Source organism: Metopolophium dirhodum, chromosome 7, assembly GCF_019925205.1.
Source record: "Metopolophium dirhodum isolate CAU chromosome 7, ASM1992520v1, whole genome shotgun sequence".
In the NCBI taxonomy this organism is placed as follows: domain Eukaryota; kingdom Metazoa; phylum Arthropoda; class Insecta; order Hemiptera; family Aphididae; genus Metopolophium; species Metopolophium dirhodum.
The window spans coordinates 12,173,200-12,198,985 of record NC_083566.1 but is presented as its reverse complement, the minus strand read 5'-3'; the positions used below and the strand labels follow the sequence as shown (position 1 = coordinate 12,198,985).

The following is a 25,786-nucleotide window of genomic DNA, read 5'->3' as shown; positions in this document are numbered from 1 at the left end:
TGTGTGTGTGTGTGTGTGTGTGTGTGTGTGTGTGTATCAGCCCGTGGGTCTGGTAGTTGCTTGCTGCTGCTGCTGCTTGTGCCTGCGATTCGCCACGCCGGGTTTTTGCATTTCACTTCGTTTCTATTTGCTGTTGTTTCGTTGTTTTTATTAAATTGTGATCTTAATATTATAAAATAGGCCTATTTTAAAGACCCGTCAGTTGACTTTTGATTTTTTTTTATCCGTTTACACCTTCCGTTTCGAGTTTGACTTTAAGAACACGCGTAACGCTTACGTACGTGTTGATAAATTGATGTATTTCACATCACGACACAAAGCAGCAATAATAATTACATTTTATAAGCGGGGAAACAGTACGCTTACCGTCGTCCGACAAGTAAATAAACACCAAGGTTGAAACTTATCTTTAAAGAAGACAAATACCTATATAATTTCCACCGGTTTGGTACAACTACCAATGATTGACGTTCACGTGACAATCACGACAGACGACCGACCCCTACTACAGTGTGTGATAAGCTTCGTCTAAATTCCGTCGTTCAAATCAGTCCAACAGGTTTCCGGTGAGTTTTTCGTTTCAAATGATAATATGGTGTATATCGAGGTGTATTAAATGTTTTTTTTATAAATTTACCTTCCAAACAGATAAAACCCTAACGCAGTTGGGTAGCCCCGTAGTATAACCATTATACAAATGTATCGTTCGTTACATATATTTGTAATAATATATAAAATTATTACATTTTAATAATAAGTCCCAAACATTGCATCATCTTTATAACACCTAGTACCTACAACGTTCGTTGAGAATATAATTACTGAAATTGTGGGTGGTTACTTTCCTCCTAATATATATTCATGTTATTATAATAAATATTATAAATTTATAACTAACTGTATCAAGTGTATTTATTTTTATATTAATGACTATAGAAGATTATCTATATTCGATAAATAAATAATATTATATATTATTACGTAGTAGGTACTACATTGCGCAATTCTATTTTCTTAGAAGTTAATTAAGTTAAATCAAACATTAGAATTGTGAAAATGTATGTCATTAAAACATTTGTAAAATAAATAATTACGTGTATTTATGAATAACGATAAATTAAAAAAAAATATTCATGGAAAATATTTTTTTAATTCAGAAAAGTTTTTTGTAAAAAATTAAATATTAAAACAATAAGACGTTATGTGATTGAATTGTATGGTATATAGTGTTAACATAAAATAAAATAAGGTTGGTTAACCTTCGATAATGTTTTCAAACAATCAATGAATATAATATGGTACTATTTCATGTTCATTCTGGTAACAGGGCGTTTCAAATAGGCAATCTTGCTACTTACATGTCGTATGACACAAAATTTCATTGTTCGTACACTCAAATAAACTAATAACCATTTTTTTTTTAAATTTATGAAAATTAAAAATAATAAATAAAAGTTAATACTATAATAATATTAATTTATAAGATTTCGACTACTCATAAATCTATGAGGTATTAAGGCATATATGTCTTCAAAAACAGGGTACAATCTTTAGCTTAGTTATTTATATTACTCACTCTATATATATATTTTAATTCTGTTTGTGGGACATGAGACTAAACTATTGGATCCTATATTCCTATAACTTGTAATTTTTTTGCTCTTGTATTTTGCTTATGCATAACAACTTAAATTGGTCGGTGTACCCTATTTTCGTGGACATACAGTATTTTACTAAGTAAAGGGTTAGTTTAACAAAAAAATATATTACACCAACAGTTTCTTGAAAAAATAACTAAACTTCTGACAATTAAAAATATGCAACAAAATAATTGTTTTTAAATTAAACTGATCTTTATTCATTTATTGAAGTGCATTTTTAAAAAAATATCTATAGTCTATTAAAACAAACATTTAATATAAGTAAACAACATGTTCATTGTTCATATTTGTACAAATATTTGATAAATCAGATTGAAAACATCGCTAAAAATATTATTTTTAAAAAACATAACTTATAACACACAACTCATAAACAACATAATATAAAGATAGAGTTTTGAATCTTAAGTATGAAGAAAAAAAAATATACTTAACTAAGATAGGTACATTATAAGTAACATAAATTAAAAATACTTGTTAGGCGTTAATTATTTTAATTATTTTTTATTATACGTTGTGAATATTTGATGTGATTATTATTTTATAGTAAATAGTTAATAGTAACCTTCAAATTTATTGGTGTTATAAATAGTATAGTATAAGCTAAACTAATATAGTAATATAGTACAGTAGTGCAGTAATCCACTATTTTTCTATTTGTTATTACCAACTTATGTACAACATATAACCCATGTAAATATATGATAGCAATAATGTTAATTTATGTAGCACTAATTGTAAAGTCATCGATACAAAATAAAGATCAATCAAAAAAAAAATTACACACATTCTATGTCGGTATAGAATGTCAAATCCATAAATTAAATATATATTTATATATAATAAAACCATAAATATCAGTTACATGCAATTATATGCACTACTGTCTAAAAAATATGCAAATCAAATTTTCAAATTATAATGGTAATATCTTTAATCAAATTGGTACCTCACTGATTTTGAATTCAGAATGAAATTCATCGATGTGATAAATCATTAAATTCACATCCCTGTACCAATAAAATCCAAACAAAATAATACAAAATAATACAAAATAAATTATATTTAATAATTATTCATGTAATAAATATTACAATAATGTCCGATTGTATAATCTTATCTTATATTTATAACATTTATAAAATAACTTATTTTTTTAAAATCTTGTATGCTTTCTTTTTCTTACAATAATGTCTATATTCACTTTTTAACGAGGGTCAATAGGCATGTGGGAATTGTGCAATTTGTTATAAACTTGGTCTCTAAGGATATACGTTCCGAGTTTCATGAATAAATTTATATTTTATGTGTATGTATACCATATAGTTTAAAAATGACTGGATTTTACACTTTTTTATAATTTTAATAATACAACAAATGTACAACATTTTATAACTCAATTTTATTTTAATCGTTAATTTTTCAATAACAAAAATTAGGTATTTAATAGGTAAGTATTGATACAAATATTTGTTTTTCTTCAGATTAATTAAATATCTACGAGTGTCATTAATATTTGAACTTAAGAAATCTGTATAGGTTCCTATAAACTACAAATTGAATATAATTTAATTTAATGAATATTCTATCAACAATTATTACATAATGATATTTAAAAATTTGTACTAAGTTATTTTGATTTATTAATTTATTATTCAAATACTTAATATTATTATATAATATAGTTAGGTACTGTAAAACCTTCAAAAGACAGTCATTTTGTTAGGTGATTATGATAATATATAAGGACTTGTACAAAAGTCAAAAATAAATATATTGCATAATATGTGGTGAAGAACTTAAAGTATTATTGAGAAAATATTTTTGAAAACTTGTAAGATGATAATATGATAACAGTATTTCACATGTAGAGGACAGAGGTCCGTTCTTCTATTTTTCAATTATATATTAATTAGGTTTAAAATTGCAGTAGATAATATGTTAGACCAGTGCCTATCATGAATTTGAAATACACGAAATATAAGGTTTTAATGTAAAAATAATTAATTTAAATATTAACAATAATGATAGGTTATAATGATTTGAGTTGATAAAAAATATTTTTAAAGTTTTTGTTGAATTTTAATGTGCCCTAAAAGTTGTTTACGCACGCAATACGTAAATAATATATGACCTTTTTTTTCTCTGTGTTATAATATGTGAACTGCAGTCATAAATTCACACGCAGTCTAAAACGCAGTACTGATTTTTTCATTATTGTTTTGTACACAATTAAAAATAAATATTTGTATACCTATTTATTTTCTTTTTTCCTTCATAAGTACTATATTACACGCTACAAGTTTATGAAAGCCCATAAAGCATTCTTATACTTAACACTAAAAAAAAAAAATAATAATAATACATTTGCAATACTTACCATTATGTTATTACTACGTGAACACTGAACAGTCGAAATAGTTTTTTCTTTAGGTTATTTTTTTCGTCTGAATTTGAATTGCGTGATATTTAATAACAACTGTTCAGTGTGTTTCGTGTGGGTAAGTGTTCTACTGCAGATTATTAAATCTGTTTCGCTAAATTGTTGTTTTTTTTTTGTTTTAATGTCACTGTAACGAACGTATAAAGAAAATCTACAATAGCTTTCAATTGTTAAACGATTTGAATTGATTTCAAGTGTAAACAATGGACAGTCACAGCAAAGTTCCCTAGCGTAACATTGTGTACACACCTTGTGTCATTGTTATTGCCTTCTTAGCTTTGAATTTGTATTTTTTTATTTGGAGATATAATACCTTATTGTCCTCAAATATTATTTTATTATTTTTTTTTTTAGATAACGGAATAATAGTTTACCAAAATGTTTAAAATAACAAAGTAATACTATGAATTCGGAATAAACTGATAAAATATTTTTAATCACTTATTATTGCAAAACTTAATTGATTAATGCTAAAATTAACATAATATTATAATATTTGTATTATATTTACATATTTTTCACTGCGTGTTTATTTCATAAAAAAAGATAAAAATATATATCTGGAGGATCAATAAACAATTTGACTAAAAATATTTATGAAATGATCGTTTGACGGAAGTAACATTGCTAGCACCTGTTTTGAATGACTAGTTTGGATAAATATATTTTTAATAAGTCGTGTTTATGTTAACATTTCTATAAAATATTTATATCTTTAGTTATCGATAAAAATACAATTTATAATGAAATACCTATATAATATTATAATATAATTAAAGTTTTAATTAATTTTTTAACTAACTCCTTAATTTCTATATACATTTTATTATGTATCTTTATGGTATCTTTATTATGTTTGTTCAAGTAGGTTACATTATATTATTTATCAGTTTGTTCAAGTTTGTAACAACTACCATCAGTTTGTGGTTTGTATAACAATTCTATCAGTGGCGTAGCCAGGGGGGCTGAAGTAAACTGAAATTTACTATAAGTATTAGCATTTTACAGCTATCTATCTGTGGTAGTACGTATTTAATGTGTACAAATGTAAAACTTGATTAGCCCTCCCCCCCTAGAAGAAAAATCCTGGCTACGCCACTGAATTCTATATATTTATATGGTATACCGTATACCATATAGATACTGTTAAATGGTATGAGGTATAAAATAAATGGTTTCTATTCCTTTAAATGTCGATACAAACACTAAATGTGTTTAAAGTTTTGAATTTATAAAAAAAATCGTTTATAAATAAATTAAACTTTTTGTAACAATTGAAGTTGTTTTTATATTTTTATAATTATTATTACATTCAAATCAGCTTGACAGTATATAGAAAGCTGTGCACCTAAGTCATACTATAATATGTGAGATAAATTGTCATTAATTATTATAAATAAAATGTAGTTATTTTACATTGCCAATTTAAACATTTAGTTAGTAAAAGTCAGCACTCTTAAAATAAAATACACGTAATTGTAAAACCAATAGCAATAATAATATGGTTAGTCTAGAATCTACGAAAATAAAATACCATTACTTAGAAGTTGTTAAAATAATTAAATAAAAAATGTGTAAAATAATGTAAAATTAATTTTCCGTAAAAACTATAAGAGACAGTTAAAAAGATATTAAAAGCTTAACGAGGTGAACATTTAATTGGATTCTTTTAAATTAGGTACTAACCTGGTTGGTAGTATAATATTAATTATTTACCAACATGTATATTATTATATTATATGAACAAATATTTAATTTTCAGAATTTGTTTTATCTCTGAAACGTTGTGAACTATATTTAAGTCTTAATAGCGTAAATAGATAAATAAATATTAAATGAATACCTAAAAATTATACATTATTATAGGTAATACCTATTTAACACGTTAACCTAACTTTAAATGCAACGTGTTAGGTTAAATATCAACATTTGGTTTCAAATTATCGTTCTGAAATAAAAAATTTACTAATAAGTAGACAATAGTTAGATATTTAAAATGTTCAACTATCGTATAATATCCTCTAGGTAACTAACTAAAACATTTGTATGAAGTGTTCCTTGTGCTTCTTAAAATAAATTAAAACAGCGATCTTAAATGTTAGACATTTCACAGCCGTATTATTCTAATAATTTTAACGAAGTTAAACACCAATAGTGTTCCAGACAAGTTTACCTTAATTCCAAAAGTTTTATCATTATTGTTCATTATTATTTTTAGGTTTAAATTTAATAATTTTTTTGCAATAAAAGTTAGGCAAAAAAATGTTTCAAACGAGCCGAAAAATTGCTATTTTAAAAAATTTGTGTTTACAATCTCCTCCGGGAGATTTCTATATTATATTAGAGAACTGCAGCTGATGATGGAGGGCAATGTCTAGGCGGAAAAAGAAATCAAATAAAATTGTTCAATGTTACAAACACTACCACCTCTTTCCACCATAACCTCCACCGATACCTACATTACCGTAGCACTATATATATATACTATATATGCGTACTATACTATCCCCGCGGTCCCTACGGTCACCACTTACCCTACCAACACTGTTCTTTGTCGGCGTATATATATAAATACAGGGTGATTTACTAAGCATGTTCACCTCCATTGATAATGGATTTATTCAAATTCTGATTTTTTAACTTTTAAATATAGGTACCATATTTACAATTGCTTAGATTTTTATACCATCTAAAGAATGTCTTGTGCCGATGCCAACTTATTTTTTCAAATGAGAACCTGTAAATTGTTGATTAGACGATTTTTTTTTAAACTATGTACCTATTTAATTAGAAATTTTAATGTTTAGATAGTTTTTGAGTTATTTGAATTAATTTGTTTCTAAAGAAAAAATTGGGTGAGCATACTTGGTGAATCACCCTGTATATATTATGCTATATGTCGCATGAGGGGAGTCGACGGCAGCGGTAGTTTCAGGTCAAACGCGCGTCCGTCCGACATACGAAACTGGGCCACACCGAGACTGCAATGACGTCATTCACAGTGGTATCCATGGTTACGGGAAACGGAATGACGTCATGGTTAACCCAGCTTCCTGGTCCGGGGCCGCGCGAGGCATTCATTAAACGAAGCCTATATATATATTTAGGTATACATATACACATACACAAACCTTTTGACGTATTTCTCCAGCCCTAACCCGTCTTGAAACACACGCGCAAATCTACTAACGGGCTGTATACTTGTCGCCAACCCTCTTATAATATGTTTTTAGGGATTCTTTTTGTATATATACTCCAAGTGATAAAAATTGTTTTCTTTGATGAACAAAATTCAGTTTATTTTTTTGGTTTACGTCCTGCAAATTAATATTCTTAATTTTTCATCTATGCTATATTATACATACATTCCATTCACTGCAATATACACACACATGACACACACTTATAGTTACACTACAAAAAGGTAGCTAGATAGCATTGCACAATTAAGTATTAACAAAAATATATAATAGTTTGAATGATAAAATCTGCAGCAAAGGGTTGAAAGTCGTTCACGAATATACGGGCTTACTTGTTGAATGGACGTCGTCTCACCCTCCGAGTTGCTCTTCACTTCCGGTGTACAGCACCCCATCTCGTATCCATTCATCCGTCCGTCCATCTATTCATCCACCTAGCAACCAGGCACTTCTGTCGTTTGTATTCATCGATTCATTTTTTACCTTATACAGTTATACTGGCTGCACATTGGGCTAATAACATGTGTGAGCCACATCACGCACTTATAATTAGATCTGATAATTATATTTACGGGGCTAAACTGCACCTACTTTATTTACACCAACAGTCACTGTTTACGGTTCATACTTAGAATACCTCGATGGTAATGCTGTATTAAACATTTAAAAATAAATTATAAATCTACAGTTGTTCAACACTTTGTTTATCACCATAATAGACACGAATAAAAAATAATAATACATATTATAATATTAATTCAATTTACAGGCTATAATAAATAATAACAATATAAAATATCCTGCAGACTGACAAACCGTCTCCGCTCAGAATCGTTTTTCTTATACAATGATATTATATCATTGAATTCAAGTTTAATACAATCCATTATACATTGACCCACTTGTAACCTACTGTACAGCAGAGTGACATGCACTTACCTTCTTTTTAAAATTTGAATATAGTTAACCCGAAGTAGATTCTATTACATTAAGCTATTGTCTTGTGATAACTATTGAATAAACTACTAAAGTGATGTATCATAATTGTATAAATAATTCAATAAACATACATATCGGCTTGTGTAACATGTATATTTATATACATGTGCAATAAACTAATATGTATAAAATATTTTTATTTTTTCCTTCGGAATAAAAAAATATAAGAAAATAAAATTGAACTATAATACATTTTAAAGGAATAATATAATCTCGTCTTTGAGGTCCTGCTTGGAGTATTGAAATTACGCATTGGCATTTGGCACAGTCGCATTCCCGGACGGAGCAGTGCGGTACTCTTTCGGATGACCGAACATGTTATACCATCACTGCTGTGATCTCCGCTCTTGGTTGCTGTGGGTTTTCTGATTGGATTAAAACTACTCGAATTGCTTTAACGCTCTCGATTTTTTTTTATTACGTTACTTCCGGCCAGTAAACACCCCGTTATATAGTTAGGTTGCTTTAAGTTCTATATCTGTGTCACTAAAATCCTAATAGGAACATCGATAAGACGAGTAACATAACTGAAAATCATAAAGCAGGCATTTTTAATACAAAATATATTATAACCTCAATTCTTACATTCATTTTATCACACTTTCGTATCATGTGAAAATATATTTGTGGATGAATGAATGATTAAACATTATATTTTGATTTATATTTTAATAGATACATATTTATATTATTATAGTTACCTATATATTTACCATCGTGTACTCGTATACAGCAGAAATAAAAGAAAGTTGCTTAGTTAGTTATGCGTGTTTTTATTATAAATATAAGAATGGCATTTATTAGTAGTGTGTCACGTGTCACCAGGTTTATATTACAATATATTTATTTACGTTGACGTTGGCGTGTTTTTTTGAATGTGTGGTATAAATGTATAGTTGATAATTATGCAAATCTTGGTGTGTAAAGTACCAATAACGTATTAGTTTGATAGAAGTAAAGCAACAATTTGATAATCAAAATGTGTATAATAAGTAAAAATGTAATAATATTTTAATACTTAACTGAGAGTGTTTTTGTACCCAACTCAATTATAACTTTTGTGGTAGGAGGAGAATAGGAGACATCTAAATAATACAAAATAATATCGACATGTATAGGTAGTTTATTTCATACATTTTTCGTAATTAAATCGCCAAATGTTTAAAAAAAAGTTCAGTATAATTATAGTATATAAGTAATACAATAAACAGTACTAGTAATAAATAGTAATTAAATCATATTTCTTCTACACAATTAAGTTGCTATCATTTTTATTAAATACATACAAATATTTAAAAAAGGATGTTATTGCAAAAATAATACATTCCTCACAATACTAAAAGTCTAGGTAATTTTTTTCACAGATTCATCTAGGGACTTTCACCCTTGTGCTCAGATGATTAATTTACAAAATATATAAAAAAAAATATGCCATTATTGTCCAAGAAATATAGACACACGTCACACATACGTACACACTCATACACACATGCGTTGGGATTTATGAACATACATATAAATAAATAATAAATAATGAATTGAACCAAGGAAGAAAGCACTTATATATGGCTATATACATTTATACTTAGAGTCTAGAAAGCACATCTTGCCGGTTTTACTTTCATAAATAATCGTACTATACGTGAAACGGTCTGTAAGTCCCACGTGGGATATAAAAATATTATAGTCAAGTTTAATGGCTGGAATGAAATAATTTTAGTAATTTTTCGTGAAAATAACGCATTCAATTCAACAAGAGAAACAGTAAATAACCATATGACGGAAATACGCAACTACTCCTCGCTTATTAACATCCACAAGAATGTTAGCACCTATTATTGTACTCATTTATGGAAATCTGAATGGTGGCATAGGTAAAACCAAATAACAAACTCAAAGAAATCAACAATTTTATCACATACTGACCTACACCCCCTATCATTCAATCGCAAAGATGAAGTAATTGTAAACATACTACGTATAGGTCACACAAATATATAGTGGTACCTTATGCGAAGAGAAGAACCAACACTGTGATAAACCTATAGAGAACGTCAAAGTCAAGCACTTCCGTGTACCGTCAACTAGAAAAAGAAAAAGAAACTAGAAACTTGAAAGAGCCTAAGAATGCCTGTCATCCTCTCTGAAGCTCTTAGCCCAGTCGAAGGCAATATCAACAAAATCATCTCATTTCTCAAACATATTGATATGTACAACTTAATCTAGAAAACCCATTGCAATCAATCATATTATGTAGAATTAATCTATACTTTATACTATTATATAAAGAGGAAAGATTTGTTTGTTTGTAATGAATTAACTCAAAAACTAATTGACCGATTTCAAAAATTCTTTCACCAATAGAAAGCTACATTCATGGTAAGTGGCATTTTTTCTTTTGGATGTTTTATCCGCGTGTAGATATGAATTGTTCCGAGAAGTAAAATTTGACAATCTACATAAATATACCATATACGCAGCTATAATGTAAAATATTTTTCTAATTTAATTTTTAATTTTGGTATTTAAAATCTAAGTTTGACATTTGGTTTAAACTAAGTTTTTTGAAACGTGTAATAATCCTATCACGAACTAAATCAATATTGTTAATTATGATAAAATATCGGAAAACAATTCATACAATATCGTACAATTCGTTTTATAATTCGCCATTGGTTATCGGGCAGATCAGGTACAAGTATGCATCAAATCGAATTTTCACACATTGCCTACAAAGGTGGCTGAGTTGCACTTATAGCCGCTGATCGGTATGTCTGCAATCCACCGCAGGCAGATTGCCTACCTGATATGCTGTAGCACATTGTCCGCTATCCGACATGGGTGTCTGAGTTGCACTTATACCCAAAAAGAGTTGAACAATCACGATTTTTTTAAGAGTTGTTATTTTTTACGGGCAACGAAGTGCGTGGGATCAGCTAGTATATAATACTGATGTAAGCTAATAACCTAAATAATAAAAGCTGTACCAATAATATATTTAAAAAAAAGTTAAATGATTTAAAACATAATATTTACTATTTTAAATTGTAAAATTATTTACGTTTATACATATATATATATGACATTATTGTTACTTTTACATTTAATTTTCGGTACCCAGGAGAACGTGTGAGTATAGAAAAATATAATGGTCGGATGAAATCTGTTGGTTATTACAAGAGGCATTTTCATTGTTTAACTTTTAATTAGTTTTTGCAAACTGAATCCTACTGTGTGCGAAATGTGAATAATAATCAGTAATCACAGTTGTTTCTTAACTCGTTTCATGGTTTGATTGTCACGCATTAACCAGATGATATTTATCTTGAGCAATGGTATATTTTTGGTTTTAATCATAATCATATAAACATTTTTTTTGAACAAATCTATACAAGGTGATTATTTGGTAATTGATAATCATTAATTTTAGATTCTGAGCGGAGCGAGGATTGTAATGGTTTTACAATGATGTTTATTTCTTTTTCTTTTTTATTCTGTAAACACTTTTTCTCCCTCTAAACTTACTCAAAAGTATCAAGTATAGCATCTTTTCTGAAAGGTAATGTTCTTGAGCTGGTACTTTAAAGAGATCATTTTTCGATTTTTGAAACGTTACTCGAAATAAAAGCGGTTAAAGGAGAAAAAACGTTTTACGATTTTATAATATTAAATAATTACGGACGACGTTTTCTACCAGAAATATTGCTTCAAATGAAAAATGACAAGAGATATTTTTTTGTTGTATTTTGGATTTTGTTCCTTACTGTTCCTTAAAGTTCGGAAAATTTTAGCCATTTTTGAGTTATTTATAGACATTTTAATTTTGGGAGTTTTGTTGTTGTAATTCGGTTAAAAATATTCGTAAAAACTTGAAATTTGGGTTGTTTACTTATATTAGCCTTACCTAGATATGATAAAATTTTCAAAACATTTGAGCGACTTATGAAGTTTTTCTTTTCTTTTATATTTTGTTTCATTTTTATGATATTTCCTAATTATAAATTACCTATTTATATAAATCGTTCTTAAGCTGTTCTTAAAACGCTTTGTTTATCACCATAGACACGAATAAAATTAAATAAAAAAAGATTCCCTCGTTCGCTCAGAATCGTTTTTTTTATCGAATACAGTAAAATTACACTATCTTGTCCGAGGCTCGAAGGGACGATGGACAAACATCCACCACCGAAATGCGCTGACCTACTTTTTTTTCTCATTGTTTTTGGAAATATTGTTTTAAATATATTTACAAAACAAAATTCTAAAATAATAATAATAATATGTTTCATTACCTTCTATCGTTATTATTTTTTCGAATGGAAGCATACATTTTTATTTTCATAATTCTAAGCAGAAATTTTTCTGAGTATTTAAATTTATAAAAACGAAATGTTGAATGAGTAGTTAGTTAATAAGTATATTATAAGTTATAAGTATTTATAATTATAATAGGTACCTTATAAGTATTTAACGATTAGATAATAGTAGAGTGGAATGGCACAGAAAGTTAGTCCACTACTCCAATATCGACCATAAAAACCAGCTGTATAACTTGAAATTTGCAATAAAAGATTTGCAATATAAATAATCATAGTAGAAAACTGAACTATTGTATGACCAGTGGCGTGACAAAGGACTTTATTTGAGGCACTTTCCACAGCTTAAAGGGTGGTGGGTGTCCTGAGACCTGAAGACTAAGGGCATTTCACATATAGTAAATAATTTATTAAGTACCTACGCACTAAGACTAAGCCGATCATTCTCAGTTACCATTTAAGTAAATACGTAATTATTTATATATAAGTATTTATAATTACCAATATAAATTATTGTGCCTCATAAGTTAATAAAGTTCGCGTTCGCCATGCCACTGTGTATGATATCAATATAACATTATTCTATAACGAAAATAATATCTGTAGGAGTGAAGGCAAAAAGTTTTGTATAATACTTTAATACGATGCTTTTATACAGTAAACAATGCTAATTATCACCATAGAAACGAAAGTGTAGATGGATGAGGTCGATGAATTCAAATACATAATAATACATAGTAACAAATTAATAAGCCATATTACGTTATAGCTAGGGTAGTTATTCAGATATTTGAGTTCTTAATAGAGCTCTTATATTATATCGGTTTAAAAATTATATGATTTTTCAAAACAATAAATTTGTTTCATCACATTATTGATGAAGTAGTTGGACGTGGAGAATTAATCATCAGTACAATTTATTGGTCTCTAAGATAATCGATCATCAAAAAACACTAAGTACCTATTTTAGTCTTTTTAGTTAGAATATACGCCATTATAGTTGATACTATATTTTATAAACAAATTATAATATATAACACAAATATTATAATACAGTCTGTTACCTATGTAGTTTTTAATTTAACATAAAATTATTTAAAATATAAGATTAGTATATAAATGTTATATTAATAGGTATTCAATGATATTTAAATATATTATTTAAAATCATTTTAGTTATACTTAGGTATTACACTATATTTCATAATTTACAATTAATCACACACTTCAGATAATTTTATTTTAGTTATCTTAATTCGAGCTATATACTGACTCATCATTCAATTCATGGTGAGTGTTTTGTAGTTTGATTTTATCAAAACTTTGTAATCCTACTATAGAAGAAAATTAGATATCAATCAAAAATTACATGTTATTATTAAATAATTTTACTAAATTTAATATAGAAAAATTGCTAAAACAAATAATTTATTATAAGTTTTACAATTATTTTATATTTACAAACATAATATATTGAAAATATATAATAAAAGAAAATATCGTAATTATTATAAGAATTGATTAATTGACGTATAATATTAAATTAATTACTTCTATTTTTTTTATAAAATCTTAAGCATGTAGGTAATAGCTTAAATATAAAAGGGTAAAATGTGCAAATAATTACTTAAAAGGGTTTTTTTACGTTTGTATTATTTATTTAGAATAATAAAGATGAAAAAGTACGTACATACTTTTGGAATTAAAAAATACGGTCGGTTTGGTCTGCCAAATCTGATTGGATTGAAAGTGTGCCAGCTTTTTAATTTTAATTTTTGAAAACTTATTTGAATGTGGTTTTTGTATAAAATGTCCCATTTCCCTAAGTTTTTCCACTGACACACTCTTAATAAAATTACCTTGGCACAAAAAGGCACGAAAGTCCCATTTGTTGTATATCTTTTTACGAAAACCATGGTTATAATAATAGTGAAGAAAATACCAAATCTATTGTTGGATAATGTGAATTGAAGGAATAGAAATATATACAAAAAGTCCCGTCTCTTGCCGTGTTTTTCCCATTAACATTATTGTTTATCATCTCAAAAGCAAAAAAAAAAAAAAACGTTTAATTACAGCGGCATTATTGTATGAACTAACAAACAAATTATACACAAAACCTCTATTTTGTGTTTTTGTGTTTCACATTTAAATTACATGTAATATTATGTTTCTCTTAAATTTTTTAGAACAACTTATAGTTGTATAATTATAATTATTTTCATTTTTTACTATAAAATATAATCAAAATATAATGCAGTTCATACAAAAATAAAATATTCTTCAAATAATTGTTATTAGTTAAAACTTAAAACACTAATGAATTTTTTATGATCTCTTATAGATTACTACAAAAATATAGGTATTTTTTCGAAATATAACACTAGGCACTGCGAAATAAATACAATTATATATATTTATATATATATATATTTATATATTATTATATATTATATATATTAATCATATATCATAATTGTATTTATTTCGCAGTGCCTAGTGTTATATTTCGAAAAAATACCTATATTTTTGTAGTAATCTATAAGAGATCATAAAAAATTCATTAGTGTTTTAAGTTTTAACTAATAACAATTATTTGAAGAATATTTTATTTTTATATGAACTGCATTATATTTTGATGACAAATTCGTTCCTCAGTCATAAATTATTATGTGAATGTGATGTTTTTTTTACTAACCAAGTTAAAGGGGATGAAAAAGGTATCATTGGTTCTTCATTATGAGCTACCCGGGTATTAAATGCGAAACCCTTTAGTTTAGAAAAAATGTCTGGTGCTGGTTGGTACCATAGTTAATTCACTTTAGAGCCAAGTTAACTTGGTCAATATGTCAGGAGACTCTTGGACCGGTTCCAAAAACACCACACCCTCAAGGAACATGGCACTGAAAGTTCTAGTTTTTTTATTTATATGTATACATATATATATATATATATATATATATAATGATAATAATAATAATAAAAATAATAATAAAATAAAGAAACGGTCGTTGTCTAGAAGCCAAGAAAACATAAGAGGAGGACAAAGAGGAAACAATATTTTACAACAAACTACTGTGTATAGTAGATGCTAAGGGGTAGGGATAAGGGAATTATATGGTATAAAGCTCCCTAAATGCACCTGGCGCAGTCCAGACATTATTTACAGCGTTTAATTTATGCAGAACGATAATGGTTTATATTTACTTATGGATGACTGGGAAGGATAACTGTAGGGAAAACCAAGAAAAGAATAATAGGAATGACCAAACGAAACACTTTTGGATCATTGTAAAAATGAGCTTTCGGCATCTTATTTAATCATCTTAATTAACACTTTTGTATACACATCAAGTCATCAGCAAAAAAAAATTAATCAATTTCAATAACTGACCTAACGTAATGTGTTTAAGATCCATTTACCGTTATTTAATATTTATACTAATATTGTAATATAGACTAATGTGTATATAATATATGTGTATTGTAATATAATATAGTAATATATATTATATATATACCTATATAATATGTAAGAATTGTAAATGCAATTGTATACACTTATATTATGTTTTATGGGAAAACTTGTACTTAATGTATGAGTGTATGACACAATAATATTACACTTACCAATGTGGAATATTTTGAATGATTTTTTTTCACATGCATAAAAATATAATCATAGGAAAATATCACACTAAAACTTACACACCCCTCCATCACTTCCCTTTCCCGCACTCTTTTTCTCATGCAAGTACACACACACACACACACACACACACACACACACACACACACACACACACACACACACACACACACACACACACACACACACACACACACTATTTCTCTCGCTTTAACAACATGGTCCAATAAGCTCAAATAAAATACGTTCCGTTACGTCCCAAGAATTTATAACTGCGTGTATGAATTTACAACTATACACGCGCGTGCAATGCGGGCAAAGGCGCACAAAAAGGTTTCGCGCGCGCACCGTCCCAGTGATTTATACACAACTTACTGAACTTGTGGCCGAAAGGATATAATACGACCGAGCGGGGGTTGGGAAGAGAAACAAACATACCGTGAAATTTTTGGTCTAGGTGACGTTTCGACAAAGTCGTTTGCCAAATAAATATAAAGCTGTACAACGTTCTGAAATAGTATATTATACGAAAAAAAGTATAATATATATAGAAAAAAATACACCCACACACGTGTAGTACCTACACACAGTATAACCCACTGAACTTCATGGACTGGAAATATGCGTCGTCATTATTGCTTTCCGCTGTGTACAATTTACTGCTTGTTACATTTACTCTAAGTCATTTGAAATAATATATTATTATGGCCAGGAACCTCACTCACTGTGGATTATGAAGCTTATATATTATAGTACCTTAATGAATGTACATGCCATTTACAGAAATTATATGTATGCAAGTGTTGACACAAATTAACAATAAGAATAAAAAATATTATTATTATTTTTTTTATTGATCTAAGCCCGGCATGCAAAACATGATTTACCGTGTAGTAAGTAGTAACTATAGTAGTATAATTTAACTTTGAAAACTTACTACGTTATTGAAATTCTAATATTTAAATATTATCATCTAAAACCTAATAGATAAAAACGATTGAGTTAGTACTTAGCATTGACGTAAGTGACCAAATTTAGTTTTGTTTTCAATACTATATACTTGAGTTAATTTGTAAGCTTCGTGTTCATTCACGTCACACAAATGATGCAAGATGATGATGAAACTTCTTTTGTCGGTACAATATGGGGGCGACCGGTCTACGCGTTGATTGATTGTTGTCATTTCTGCCACTTCAAAATTGTTAAGCGTTTGTGTATATTTTGATAAACTAGTGACAAAATCACGTCATGTTAGCTTATAGAAATTATAAAGGAGTTTAGCGAAGGCCGAGGAGTATGTAAAAACTTTAAATACCTACATAATATTATGTTTAATATTATTCTATTTGATGTTCAATAAGAAAAACGGTTTGCTTTGAAATACTAATCAGTAATAGTCGCAAGCTGTTAAATTATTGGTACTTGTTAAATTTTCTAAAAAATAAATATGAAGCAAGTTCTGCCACTTAATTTGTAAAATGGTAAATTAATTTATAATGGAATTTGTAAATGGTTACGTATACGTGTATATATATATATATATAACGGTGTCCCGTCATATATACATAATATATACCTATATCAATAACTACGTTTAATATTTTTTTTTAACATTTATTTGAATATATACAATCTGTAATAATTTACAATGACCATATGGGATGGAATACAATTGACTTTGACGGCGTGAGGGGAGTAGCTACCCAGCAGTAACACTCGACTACATTTAATATTAAAATATATAAATATATTAAACAATACAATTAGCCTATCTAAAATATCATATTCGTGTCTATAGTTTCTATAAAGTTTTAAGCTATATATTTTGGATTTGATGAATTTAGTTAGGTATAGTGATAAAGTGGTCGGCAGAAACGTTTAATAATATTTCAAAGAAGTGTCATGTTTTATACACTTTAATTGTCTGCCACAGTTAATGTTGAACCAATAACGGTGAATACTGCGTATATGTAAATACGTATGTAATAGCTTATTATAAATGCGTATAGATAAGTACAATATAATTGTTAGACTGGCGTGCTGAAATACGTTTATTTTTAATTTATTAATATAATTACGGTCGGATTTAACCTGCAGCGATGATTAATTAATTAATTAATAACGGCGTACCTATTTTCTCAATAGGTCTAAATTAAATATATTTTAAGAGGATGTCAGCGCACTATTTGTTTTCTCTCTCTGCCCACTTGCAACATAGACAAAATGCATTTGCGCAGAATCGTTTTTTCTCTGTTTTTAAGTAATCTTAGAGTAAAATCACTCATTACAAAAAGATAGAGAATAATATTTTAGAGGGAATGACATATTGATTTCTCTAAATATTGTTTCAAAACGATTTAAATATAATTTAAATTTACAAATTTTTTTTGTTTATTTTGAAAGTCGAATACAAAGTCAAATAACAATAAAATATAAAACCGATATGTCATTCCCTCTAAAATATTATTCTCTATATTTTTTGTAATGATTGATTTTACTCTAAAATTACTTAAAAACATAGAAAAAATGATTCTGCGCAAATGCGTTTTGTCTATGTTCCACGTGGGTCAGAGAGAGAAAACAAAAAATGCGCTGACATCCTCTTACGGTACGAGTTTTAACTACACACGAACTGTAGTACTGTACGTTTCAACGCGGAAAAAGACAGTGCGTTAAAAATTCATAAAAATACGACGAGTTTCTTATAAATAGTAATCGTCACATTGTTATAATCCAAATTCCGTCTGTCGTACGCTTTAAAAAAAAACTCATTCGAAGCCAAGTGCTTATGCTTCCCCCGGGGGCCATGTCGATTACAGAAAATTTGTGAGTGCCATAAAATAGTTTTGCCAGGTCTCTCCCCGTCTATACACACGACGAATTTATCCGTCGAATACAAGTGCACTGCATCAATCGTACAATCATTAATACTAAAACTAAATACATTATAATATTGTAGTATAATATTACAATATTATAATAGTTTAGCATTATTATTTTTACAACCCCGTGTATAGGTGGTACCTACATCAGGGGCGTAATTTATGTAATATAACTTACTGTATGCAATTGCATCCCATTGATGATCTTTATATTTTATAGATTTGTTATTGATAATGACGCTTTTCTGAAACAAATATTAAAACACTTTTATGGTTTTATACATTTTTTATGATAAAAGATCAATTTGTTGAATTTCAATTCTAATTAGATATATATTAGCGATTAGTGATAAATTTATCGAACTATTCGAACATTTTAAGTACTTTATTAATATCGATTGTCTTAAATTATCTTCTGAATTTCCTTTTTCTTAATAATTTTTTATTGAAAAAAAAAAAATCAATACCCATATTCTTACATTATACTGATTTTAGTTTATAACAAATTAAGGACGATCAATTATTAATATCTCGTAATGCTTGATAATAATTTTCTACTTAATCCAAAAATACTATTGTTTTTCGATTGGCCCTATTATAGATGGCTATTGATAGTTTTTTTTGTAATCGGTACACACAACATTCTTAAATTATGCTCCCGGTGCCTATATATGGTTAGTCTATACATGCCAATTATAATGCCCTATAATATTATATTTAACGTAGTCATCTGCGGTATAATAAAATACGTCATATTATTATGCATGGTAATTAATATGTTATAATAGACATGAATAATACAATAATATTATAATATATTTACACACGAAAGTGACATAATATTTAATAGACGTAAGTGCGCGCGCGCGCGGGCGGCTGCGTGTATATATATATATACGGATATTTAAGCGAGAGCGGAACGCATTACGCTGTCTCTCGCTACTACGGCGGCGGTGTTCCCCCCGGATCAATACGCCGGCCGGCCAGCCAGCCAGCCAAGGGTAACTCAGGGCGTGGCGCTCTCATATGGACCGGTCGCCACTTCTTCGCCCTTCCACATCACGCTCCGGCCACCGCCGCTGACACTCACCCGTTCGCCCTATGGAACTGCCGCTGTTCTCGTTTTCATCTGTCGCCGCCGCGTCATCCGCCCAGCGCACGTAATATTATATATTTATTCTCTAATACACAATACGTGGATCTAGGGAGGAAGTGGGGGGGGGGGGGTTAGCCTTTGGACATGTTAGTATGTTATATAATATAATTATGTATTTATTTATGTAATAAATAGTCCATAAGTCTTTATATCCATAAATTTTAAATATAAATACAACTATAAATAGTTTTAAAATCTTATCTATGGGTGAGAATAAAATGATAAATAATTATAATTGTATTTTTTCTGAAAACAATGAAGCTCCCCCTCCATTTCAGATTTATAGATCCACGCTTGACTGTATAGATATAGTAATATAGTGATATATAGTATACATATATTATTATATTATGATTATGGTTTTATCATTCACCGCCGCGCTTAAGGAATCCGTTTCCCAATTACACGCGAGTCATATTATTATTATGCAAAATTAATATATGCATTGTACTCTCGAGAAACGAACACATTTGCATAACACGATTGCCTATTGAATATCAAGACCTAATAATATTTGCCTCCACGTCCAGCCGGTATGCACGAACTACGCGTAATACGATTTAGATTTCGCGACCGAACATATTATACACGCTATCGTATAATCGCATTATTATCTATATTATATGCGGATGGTGGATGGATAACAATACTTAACTGACTGGACGTTGGAGTAGCAGAAGAAGAAGCAATATAGTATCAGTATATATATATTTCTAATAAAACGACCATCGTTTAAATTTTAATCGGTCAACATCTCTTAAGTACATAAGTACACAATATGTAATATGTACTATTTTTTTCCTCATATAATTCACATAACTATTATAACTAGACTGACATTTTGGCCACATCCACCTGGGTTTTAATTCGGAGTGTCGATATTTATACTATTAGATATTAAATGTGTTTATCTGAATGTACATAAAGACTATGAACCATACATTACAGCAGTATTGCAGTCATAGGGTTAAAATCCTGGTGAGGGGCTTCAACCCACCCAACAAAACTATTAATTTAAAATAACCCATAGGTGGCTTATATCTAAATAAATAAAGAATATTTTGGGGGGGCTAAGCCACCTAGCCACCCCATCCCCTTAGTTTCGCCACTGATTGCAGTATACAGCTATATAGGTATTCACTGATTAAAATAGTTACTGATTTTTCTACTGGCAAGTGTGACTTTGTGAGTCATTGAATATTTTATGTGGTTTAGGTATAGGTATACTGTTCACAGAAATATATTGTAATATAATTGTTATAAAGTTACATTGGGAAATTATTCAGGTTTCTCGTTTGATTGAAAACTACTAACTAGCTACGTACTTGCAGACACCCGTGCAGCAGCTAAAGTGCGTTTAATATTTATACTGCATGGTTTGTAATTGTTAATTATAATGTTCGACGTGTGTTGTGGCATAGGTAATTATTGAGTTTATAATACATCAAACACTGTTGTACAAGTACATTTATATTATTGTAAGATCAGATAAAATGATTGAAATGGTAAGGGTATTCTGCAGTGCATAATAATTAGTGCACAGTTTAGAAATTCTAAAAGAGCAGAATGCACAATTAAACTTTAAATAATTATTCAGTGTATCTATTACACACATTATAGCGATAAATAAAAATATTCCTTTCATGTTCACTTGATCAATAGCGGTTATAAGGAGGGGGCAAAACGTGGACCGCCCCCCCCCCCCTTGGGATTTGGTTTTTTTTTAATTTTGTATATCGCTGACCCGACAACACCTATCGACAAATTTTTGAATTTTATGATTTGATAACAAAATATTTTTTCGTTTTAACCACGGATAATATTTTAACATAGTATTCAGTAGAAGTGTAGAACGAAGCTTTTCTATGCTTAAAAGGTACCTATTATAAGTAATGTATAAATCATTTAACTTTTGAGTATTAGGTATTGCTCAATAAATATTTTTAAAAAAACTCAAATTTCAAGGTACATTAGTATATATTACTATATTTAGTTTGATATTTACTAAATGTATAGTGGTATACAATACAAATGATTAAAAAATGTTCTTTTCTTGTTTACTTCACTCTACTAAAATTAAAAATATTATTTGTTTATATTATGGAAAAATAAGTACCTACTTAATTTTCTTTGCTTATGATTTTCATAATATTACTTTATAAGTATTTACATTAAAAATATGCAATAGTTTTGCATAGTTGAATGATTTTAAGTAATTGCTTGAATAATATATTTTTATTAAAAAAAATGCTTTTATTATAATTATATTTTATAAGTCAATACATTTAAATCTTTTTTTTTAAAACATTAATGTTAAAGTTTGTTACCTAATAACTTAATATTATTAATATATAAACATTATTATACATTTATATTTTATACCTATAATCCGTGTGTATATTTTATATTATATGTATATACTATATATATACAAATGCTATAAGGGGGAGGGTTGGTTTTATCCCCCCCCCCTTGAACAGCATGTATAACCGCCACTACACTTGATAAATGTTATTATACCGATAAGTGATTAGCAGCTAATACCTAGCCATCTGTGCTCATTTAATACCACGGTCCACGAATCTACTCACAATATACGTCATGTATAATATATTATGTATTATACAGTACATGCAGGTACTTATGTAAGTGACTGTGGACTGCGATATATGTTTATAATCGGTTAATTTATTCATGGAACTTAATAATATATATTGTAAACTCAGCTCATAATATGCGCATCGCTCGTCATTATGTGTTTTTTTTATGGACCTATATTAATATTGACTACATAGAACTTGCAGGAACATGCATAGACACATTTCAAACGAGGAAAAGCGTATCATAAATCTTGATAAGGATTAAATAGATAAAATAATAATAAATCATCGATGTTAGTTTAAATTTACATTATTTATATTAATTGTTTGTATACAATGCATTTTATTTCTAGATTTAGTAAATTAGCTATAATGTAAGACATCGTGGGGATCGTGTCTGTTAGCCGTTAGGCGTCTGTTAGGACGGTCATCATTCTGCAGCCTGTTCACAGTGTACTCTATTAGGTATTAACCATACTACACTGTTAGGTTATGTACTTGGTTTTTCTTAGTTGTTTATTTGTACATAATCAAATGTATCTATCATATTTCAGTTCTGTTACTCTATAGTTTATATAACTTTATTTAATTAAAAAAAGTGAATAACATAGGTAATAATATAAAACCTTTACACTTAACATATTAACATTGTTGATCATACAAACAGAATTATAACACATTCTATGCATAAATATATTGGTCGATGGTCTATTTTAATATTGAACCTATTGTTTGATGGATTAACATTTTATGATTTATTATAAGTACTTGATTATCATTTGAACATTAATCTTTAAATTACCTACTAATAATACTACTTATATAGTACTTATAATATTAATCCAATAAAACGGTACAATATGATCTTGTTTAGACAGTTAATTTGACGGATTCGGAAATTGTAATAGGTAGTAGATACTATAAAGTAAATAGCTTAATCAATCATGTTAATTATACAACAAACTTTACAAATATAATTTCATCCGTCAAAATTTCCAACTAATTGATCAATAATATAGAGTATAATAAAGTATAAACCGTTGGAACTCAGAATGTGAATACTAAGTTGAAATATATAATAAACTGCAAGTGTTACAATATTAATTATCATTACACTTTAAATTTTTTATCAATGAAAAAATTGCAGTATTTCAATGTAATGGATTAAGTTTTACAATGCGTGCAAATAATTTTTTTAGTGCAATTTTATTTTAGTTTTATTCATTTTTTACACATAATCATCATAGGTTCATTAAAAACTGTTGAATTTTCTAGGTTTTTAGTGCAAAATCTGAATATATATTAGAAGGAGTAGTCATCGATTTTTTTTTTTTGGGGGGGGGAGGTTGGGGATACCCTGAGCAACCCAAATAATTTATTTGAGAGCGAAGATCCCCTAAAAATAAAACAATACTTATTTTACAAGCTTAAATAAAATTTACATTTATGTGTTTATTTCTTTAGATCAAATATCTCTTCAGCTTGATACTTTATAGAGAGGTAGTTTTTCGAAATTCTCAATACCTAGTTATTAAAAACTTTGGAAAAACTATCGAAAATTTGTCTATATTTTGTATATAAGAACTGAACTGTTCTCTAACAATTTTCTTAAGCAATTAAGCTAAACTGTTAAAATTTGACAAAAAACTGTAAATTTTCCGAATCATGAAATTTATTTTGATTATTTAGTAATAACTACAAAATAATGGTCTAGAGTCTAGACTCTCTAGAGACTTTAAATTTTAACACTTATTAACAAATATCTTTAAAAATATAGAAAATACAGTTATTAAACGCATATAAAAATAAATTGTGGCTCGGTGCGGCGCAGTAGCTGAAATCAAGTGAGCAACGGCATCTGCCACTAGTTCTCGGACGGGTGACAACCCGGGTTCGTAGTGCGCAAAAATCTTGCCACACATACACGTGTTCCTAACCGATCCTACCAACCTTACAGGTTAATGACCTCAGTTGTCAAAGCCTTACACCTAATAAGAAAATAAATAAAAAAATTATTCGAGCCAACATTTATAAAACTTAAAACATCGATAGAGAACCATGACGTGATGAATCTTTTGGTGACATTTGTTTTTGGGTTTTATTGAATATTAAATGGATAATGCAAATTTAGAACTGACCTGGACTTAAGATGTTTAGTTTTATTTGAAAATCTTAATATGGAAAAAATTCTAATTGAACTTTTAAGACTTGACTCAAAATGACAAATTACAATTTGTAATTAATTTCAATACAAACTACACCATTATTTGAGGTGGACAGTATTTTAAAAATTGTAATGTTCTAGTCTGTAAAATATTTTATTTATTCTGACATTCTGTTCAGTTTAGTAGGTTTCATTAACATACCAAAATGTTCTATAAAAAAAGTAAAATATTCTAACGGATTATCTATTTGGATATTCTAACCAAAACACATGGGGTGAAAGGATTCACGGATCTGTTTGTTACCTACAAAATACTTAAGCCCCTCTTCCAAATATTTTCCAAGGATCTTCGCCTACGTTAAAAAGTCAATAACTATAAAATTATTCAATATTATATTTGTACTAATTATTTATTATAAAAAACATACACTTAGGTATATGTTTATTGTACATGTATTATGTAATATATCATAAACTCATTTTGAAATTTCAAAAAAACAATATACAAATTGAGTATACTTTTTAGTTAACAATTATAATATTTTTATTAATATGCTAATTTGTTTGTTCTAGATTTTCAATTATAGTTTTGAACAAAATAGTACAAGGATAAATATTTTCTTCTTGCTGAACACTTGAGTCTATATTTCAATTGAATAGAACCATATTCATGTTTACTGGTAAGTAAAATTATTATGATATTGATATAGTAGATA

The 25,786-nt window shown here is 28.2% G+C and overlaps 1 protein-coding gene across 10 annotated transcripts in view; it reads left to right on the top strand.

The window, feature by feature from the left end:
- The window catches only part of LOC132948053 (glucose transporter type 1), an 86,729-nt gene continuing 60,943 nt past the window's right edge, over positions 1-25,786 (top strand). For 6 of the 10 annotated variants that reach the window (XM_061018322.1, XM_061018324.1, XM_061018320.1 and 3 more), the window contains exons 1-2: positions 2-566; positions 25,644-25,750. The gene's annotated coding sequence lies outside the window, so the exon portion shown is untranslated. Of the gene's footprint in view, positions 567-25,643; positions 25,751-25,786 lie in introns of all 10 variants that reach the window. The other 4 variants (XM_061018323.1, XM_061018327.1, XM_061018328.1 and 1 more) reach the window with 4 other exon arrangements.